The sequence below is a fragment of the Manis pentadactyla genome, chromosome 6, assembly GCF_030020395.1.
Source record: "Manis pentadactyla isolate mManPen7 chromosome 6, mManPen7.hap1, whole genome shotgun sequence".
Taxonomy (NCBI): Eukaryota; Metazoa; Chordata; class Mammalia; order Pholidota; family Manidae; genus Manis; species Manis pentadactyla.
The window spans coordinates 73397583-73405491 of NC_080024.1; the positions used below are offsets into that span (position 1 = coordinate 73397583).

Below are 7909 nucleotides of genomic sequence, written 5' to 3' on the forward strand. Positions count from 1 at the left end.
AGGATGTGGTGATCAAGAATTTGCAGAATGAAGTGCAGAGAGGACAAAGGGGTAAGAAATAGAGTCCAGTGACATATGGAGAAATGTGGAAGAAGCCAAAATATGCATTATGTGTATTTCACAGGAAAAAGAGGGTAAAAGAAATGAAATGGCTTAAAATCATTCTAAATTTGATATAAATTATCAAACTGCACATCTGATGGGCTCAACAAACCTGAGTGACATAAACACAGTGAAAGCTAGGGGCACATGGTGATTCAGTTGCCGAAACCAGTGATGAGAAGCTCTGAGGAACATTCAGGGGCAAGCATGCACATCACCCAAGGGAAAATAGGTAAGAGCAACCGTAAGCTTTTAGTTTAAAAAATAAAATAGCAGAACAGTATCATTAATATTCTGAAAACAAAATTAAAAAGACCAATCTATAATTTTCTATTTTAGTGAAAATAGTTGAAGAATAAAGTTGGTATGAAAACTTTTCAGAAAACTAAAGCCCAGAGGATCTGTATTACAAAAATATTACAGGAAATTCTTCTGGCTGAAGAAAAATGACATTATGTGGAAACCTGGATCTTTATGTAAGAATGAAGTGGGTCAGGATAGAACTTTTCTCTCTTTTCCTTTCTTTTGTTATTATGTCTTTTTGAAAAAAAGACTTTTGAGAATATTTTTATGACATAGGCTAGGCAAAGTTCTTAGATACAACATATATAAAAATCACAACGAAGAAATTTAGTTGTTCTTCATCATTATTTAGCTCCTTTTACTCTTTAATGACAGTGTTAAGAGAATAAAAAGACAAACTGTAGAGTGGGAGAAAATATTTTCAAATCTAATATGTGACACATGGACCCAGAATATTTCAAGGATTCTCAAAACTCAATAAGAAAATATACAATATAATTTAGAAAATAGGCAGAAAACATGACACATCACTAAAGAGGATGCAAAGATGGCAAATAAATGCATGAAAAGATGTTCAATATCATTACACATTCGGGAAGTCCAAATGGAAACTGTGATGAGGTTTACTACACACCTATGAGAGTGGTTAATATAAAAAGTTCTGACACTGCCACATGCAGACAAGGGTACAGAGCTCCTGTCACTCATATGCTACTGGTGGGAACTGAGAATGGCACAGCCTCTAGAGATCATCTTACAGTTTCTTACAAGGTGAAACAAACCCGGCCTCACCTCTGGGTGTCTGCCCTAGAGAAATGAGAACTTACACTCACACTAAAATTTATGCGTAATGTTTTCATACATGTTCATAGCATCTATATTCACAATTGCCAAACACTGGAAAACACTCAAATGCTCTTCAACTAGCAAATGTATAAACAAACCATTTGACATCCACAAAATAAAATGTGAGCAATATAAAGGAACAAGCTGTTAGTATACCCAACAGGTTTGCTAAATTTCAACTGCATTATTTTATGTGAAAGAAGTCCATCTTAAAATATTATAGGTGGTATTACTTAATTTATTTATATGACAGTCTCAATAAGACAAAAGTTTAGTGATGGAGAACAGATGGGATGTTTACAAGGATTAGGGGCTGGGTGTGTGTATTAGGGTTCTCCAAAGAAACAGAACCAATAGGAGATTTATTTTATTTTGTATTATGTAAATACATAAATAATACATAATGATATGACATATTAGAAAATATTTTAAATTGAATGGAATTAAATCATAAAACAAAATAGTATTTGTATTATATTACATTATTCGTACATATATATTTGTGGAATGAGAATATAATTTATATATGTAACATACTATGTGTTATAAGGAATCAGGTCTGTGACGTCGGAGGCTGACAAACCCCAAGATCTGCTGGGCGAGCTGACACGCTGCACACCCAGGAAGGTCTGCAGTGTAGCTCCAGCCTGAAGGCCAGGGCAGGCTTGAGACCCAGAGGATCTGATGCTTTAGATTGAGTCCAAAGGCAGGAAAAAGCAGATGCCCTAGTTCAAAGGCTGTGAAGGAGGAGGAAATTCTTCCTAAGAGGAAGTTCAGCCTTTTGTTTTATTTGAACCTTCAGCTGATAAGATGAGGCCCCCTCGCTTTAGGCAGGGTCATCTGCTTTATTCAGTCCATTGATTTAAGTGATAAACTTACCCAAAAACAGCGAGGATAATGTCTGACCCCATGACCCTGTCAAGTTAATACATAAAATTACCATCACAAGAGGTACCTACAAATTGGTAGCACAGATTTCTGGGTAATTTGGAACTTTTCTGTGTTCTGATTTTGGTGGTAGATACACAAATATAAACATATGTGAAAATCCAAAGAACTGTACACACACAGACATAAATAAGCTCAATTACAACATGTGATTATATGAAAAGGAAAAGTAAAAAATACTTTATGTTAAAGATAATATAACTAAGTTTTTGCATATGCAAAAGTTAAACATACCACAGTTAAGAGCACAAAATCTGGAAAACGGTAAATTGAAATGCATTGTTTTTTTACATTATGTATGAAGTAGCATGATAGTTAAAGACATACCATGATAACTTATGGCGGGCACCATAAACTCCAGAGCAACCAGCAAAAATAAAAATAAACAAAGAAGTATATTAATATATCAAAAGAATAGGTAAAAAATACTCAATTCAGCCACATAAACGCAGGAGCACAGAATGTCAGGGAAAGAAAAAAAGAACAGATGGGACAAATCATGGATCAATGAAAGCTACACTGGGGCAAGCAGATAGATTTTTGCATTGACCACATGAACTAAAGCCCCCAACGAAAGGCACAGGTTGTCAGAATGGATTAAAATAAGTCATCTGTATGCTGTTTAGTGGAAATGCACTTTTTAAGAACACAAATATGTTAAAGGCAAGAAGATGGAAAATTATGTATCTCCAAATTCTAATGATAACAAATTTTGGCTGCAAAGCAAATTGTATGCAAGAACAAAAATACTATCAAGGATAAAGAGTGAAGTATAAAAATGAAAGATGGGAACAATTCATTCAGAAAATATAATAATTATAATATGCTATACAATAAATATGACAATTCATTAAGAAAATAAGAACACCCATAACAGAGCTTCTAACTGTGGGAAACAGGTGCTGAGAAAATTGAAGTGAAAAGGGCGTGAAGCCCTACTTGTCTGTGGAGATTTAATGCTTTTCCTAATCATTGGCATTCTGAGTCGACAGAAAAATCAGTAAGGGTATAGAAAAGAGCCCTGTCAACGTGACCCAATTGACATTTATAGAGCAGGACAATAAGAACAGGAAATACTTTACTTTCAAGTGACATGGAACATTAAGAAAGCTAGAGTCTGTTCAGGGCAATAAACAAAATTCAATGAATTTACCAAAACTTAAGTCATACAGAGCATATACTTGTCAACAAGAAAATTAAATTAGACATGATAAACAGAAAGCTATCTGGAAACTATCTGGAAAATAAAAAGCACTTTTCTAAATAACCCATGGGTTGAAGAGGAAATGACAAGAAAAATTAGAAAATATTTTAAATGGAATGAATTAAATCATAAAACAACAAAATAATTGGGGTGAAGTTCGATCAGTGCTTTGAAGGAAATTTATAGCATGGGTATACACACTGTCAAATCCCACTTAACTACATGCTTCAGATGAGTGGATTCCATTTCATGTAAAGTGTGCCTCAGTTAATTAAAGAAATAGCTATTGTATAACGGGGAAGCCCTCCACCAGCTCGAGGGCTCAGCAGTATTTCCCGAATATCGCCGTTTGCCAACTATGTCTTGGATTGTGCATCACGCATTGAGGAGCAGTAGCGGGCTTGCTGCACGCCCCTCTTCCGCAGGCACGGCGCCGGTCGGCAGGAGGCCGGTGTGATGGGTCAGCGGCCGGCTCACAGCCCGACACCCGCCTCGCCGGCTGGTGGTGTGCCCAGCCTTACCCGGCCAGAGGGCATCAAGGCCCAGGCTGTGCCCCCAGAGAGTGGCGCCGTGTCTCCGCAGGGCCAGGCAGAAGGCGGAGGCAGGCGCTTCCTACCTGGACCATCAGGGTCTGCAGAGGACGTTCACCTGTGCTTTTTCCGATTTTAGTTCACTCTAAGCTGCTTTGGGGATCCTGAGAACAAAGCGTGCCTTTCGTCTGGCCACCTCATGTTGAAATGTGAATGTTACGCAGTGAGTTTTGAAATGATCCTTGTCTTCGAGTGAAGACCTTGGAGCCGACAGGCCCAAAGCCCCAGTGAGCTGACTGCACATCAGGCCTATGTGGCTGGGCAGTGATGATCTGCAGCTCTGGGGCTGCTGCCACATGTGAGGGACAACACAATGGTTACCATCATCTTTTTCCAACCTTAAACAATGGTCAGTTAAAACATAAGAACCAGAAATGTAAGCTTATTCCTGGTCAGTATCAAGAGACCAGTCAGAAACTCCTGACCTATTTATCAGTGCCAATATTGATTGGCATAAGTTTTTATATTTAGTCAATTTAGCCACTATTTTAATATGCAAATACTTATCTAAAGCCACCACTTTTTCTCTTGCAGTGAGCAATTTATAAATATGTTAATTAAATTTTGTCAGATGTATAGTGACTAACAAATCAAATGAATGCTGGTTAAAATGAGTTGGAGAAATATATGTAAATGTAGTGAGCTGATACTTTTTGTGAATCAGAGAAAAGAAAACAGAAAATGTCACCACTGAGATAAGAAAAGCTGAAAAACATTTATTTAAAAATTAGTGTTTTCAAAGAAGCATTTGAGAGCTTATCTGTGGCTAAAGCATTCTTCAATAATAATTTAGTTTGATGGGAAAAAAGTGAGAGAAAAAAGAAAATGAGTTTACAGGAAATGATGTAAATCATCTGTGTACCTTTTAAAGACATCTCTAAGTTTAAGAGATCTGAACAAGAAAAAAGGATAAAACAAATGAAACTAGTAGGTACCACACCCACCTTGCTCTCTTTTTCTTTAATTCCTATAATTCAAGCTAATTTTTAGAAAATCTATAGCAACAACAAAAAATATGTTCAAGGAGAAAATCAAATGTTAACCATTCTAAAATATCAGTCTCATTATATTTTTGTAATTCAATGCATGAACATTAAAAAATGGGCAGAGGAGCTGAACAGACAGTTCTCCAAAGAAGAAATTCAGATGGCCAACAGACACATGAAAAGATGCTCCACATCACTAGTCACGAGAGAAATGCAAATTAAAACCACAATGAGGTATCACCTCACACCAGTAAGGATCACCACCATCCAACAGACAAACAACAACAAATGTTGATGAGGTTGTGGAGAAAGGGGAACCCTCCTACACTGCTGGTAGGAATGTAAATTGGTTCAACCATTGTGGAAAGCAGTATGGAAATTCCTCAAAAAGCTCAAAATAGAAATACCATTTGACCCAGGAATTCCACTTCTAGGAATTCAACCTAATAATGCAGCAGCCCAATTTGAAAAAGACAGATGCACCTCAGTTTATCACAGCACTATTTACAATAGCCAAGAAATGGAAGCAACCTAAGTGTCCATCAGTAGATGAATGGATAAAGAAGAGTTTGTACATATACACAATGGAATATTACTCAGCTGTAAGAAGGAAACAAATTCTACCATTTGCAACAACATGGATGGAACTATATGGTATTAGTCTCAGTGAAATAAGCCAGGAGAAAGACAATTACCAAATGATTTCACTCATATGTGGAGTATAAGAAAAAAGAAAAACATGAAGGAATAAAACAGCAGCACAATCACAGAACCTAAGAATGGACTAACAGTTACCAAAATGGAAAGGGACTGGGGACTATGGGTGGGAAGGGTGAGATAAGGGGGGTAAAAAAAGGGGGCATTATGATTAGCATGTATAATGTGGGGGGGGGCATTGGGAGAGCTGTGTAACAGAGAAAACAAGTAGTGCTTCTTACTATGCTGATGGACAGTGACTGTAATGGGGTTTGTGGGGGGACTTGGTGATGAGGGGAGTCTAGTAAACATAATGTCCCTCATGTAATTGTAGATTAATGATACAAAAAAAAAGTGCATTTGTCAAGAACGGGTTAGGGTGGTTGTTTTCTAATGTTTGTTTTAGATGTGCTGGTGAACTAGAGGTTCCTTTTGGATTTGACAAAGCTGAAATAACCTTCTTCAGGGTCTTAGATGACTCCTGTTTCTTTAACTGCACTGGGGATACCTGTTTGTACTGTTCCTGTTGAAATATGTTAAAAGAAAAAACAATGTATACTGTACAAGTGCTATAAAAGTAATGGCAGCGATGACTACATGGGTGTTGAACCTTGGCAAGACATAAAGTACTTAAAATCCAATTTTTCTTTACCCTCACAATATATGTTTCCTATCATCCTCTCATTACTATTGCTCCAATTTTCTCAGTAATCCAAACTTAAAACCCTAAAAACTGTATCTTCTCTTTTTCTTTTTTCCAGGTCAGCCATATTACTGTGTCTTTTAGATTCTTTCATTGAAATATTGCTCAAATATAGGGCATACCATCACTTCTTCCCACCCAACTCCCAGTATATTCTGTACACCAAGGCTGACTTTGTCTTATTGTAAGCCATATTTTATTAAACTAGCTCCTTTGTTAAAAGCCTCAGTATCTCCTCCACCACTGCCAATTTTATAAAGCCAAAACACTTTATTTTGATGTTCAAATTACTTTTTATTTCAGTGTTTAAAATACATTTAAGGAGAACACTGTCTCATTAAGCTACCCTGGCACTAGGACCTATAGGATTCCTGGTCCACAGGGCTTATGTGGCGCCTCACTACTGCTTCCCCAGCGCTCTGAGGCCCCAGTTAGACATGTCATCCTCCACTGGAAGTCCTCGTGGCAATTTCAGGGGCTTGATTCCTATCAAATGTTTAACTATTTTCAGTTTTGCATTCACTGAAGGGATCTTCTTTTGGAGTATGTGCTTTTTCTAGCCCAAACATCTCCATTACATCTCTTTCCCATATGGATGTCTTTTTGCACTCTTTATTCTGATAATGATACACAGTTTATGAGGGTGCTGTGGATCCTTCACCATGTTCCCCATGATCTGCAGGTGAAGGCAAAATACTTTATTGGGAATTCTTGACCTGGTAAATCTGTCAGAAATCCAGTCTATACAAATGACTGGCCACACACCTTTTGTAACGATTTTTAATCTGTCTGGAGGCCTCTGGATGATTACTGATCACAAAATCCCTGTCGTGAGTGTGGAGAATGTTCTCCTTATAGGCAGCCAACTGCTAAATGTTCACCCTGGACTTACCTATACCAGGGAGGTTAAATTACTTTTCAAGTAGATACTAACACACCTTTCTGGTCAAAGTGGACTATTTGCCATGCCATGTGCATATTATACTGTCATTATCTCCACATTTCGCTATAACCATTTTATTCGCATGAAATGTCCTCTTAATACATTTCAAGCCAAAGAAATCCTGTTCATTGTTCAAAATCCAACCCAAGCTTTCCCTGTTTCTCCAAGCCGGAAGCACCCATCGCCTCTATCCTTTGAGCAAGTTTACCTCTTACATTCTTTCTATAGTATACCTGGTATGAAGTTGGGGACAATGCTAGCTCAACACTTGGTGGTGCCTACTTTAGAGAGCTTTCAGTGTATTAGCAATAGGAAGGGTTTAATAACACAGCTTAGGAAAATTATTTTTTTTTAGAAAGATTAGTTTGTGATGACTAAGCCATAAAATTTACATCTGTAAAAAGAAAAAAAATAATTTGGTTATCAGAATCATTTTTGAAAATAATAAAAACATAAGACCTTTATTTTTGTAATTAAAATTATAAAAATAAGCTGAAGTGGAATGATTACAATATTTTAAGGTAACTAAAATGTAGTTCTATTTCAGACTATAAAATTCTGTAATGAAAATGGGTGCCTTGAAATTAA

At 36.9% G+C, this 7909-nt stretch overlaps 1 pseudogene; it reads right to left on the minus strand.

Moving 5' to 3' along the window:
* Positions 1–6731: 6731 nt before the first annotated feature.
* LOC130684179 (39S ribosomal protein L30, mitochondrial-like) lies at positions 6732–7350 on the minus strand (annotated as a pseudogene).
* Positions 7351–7909: the final 559 nt, after the last annotated feature.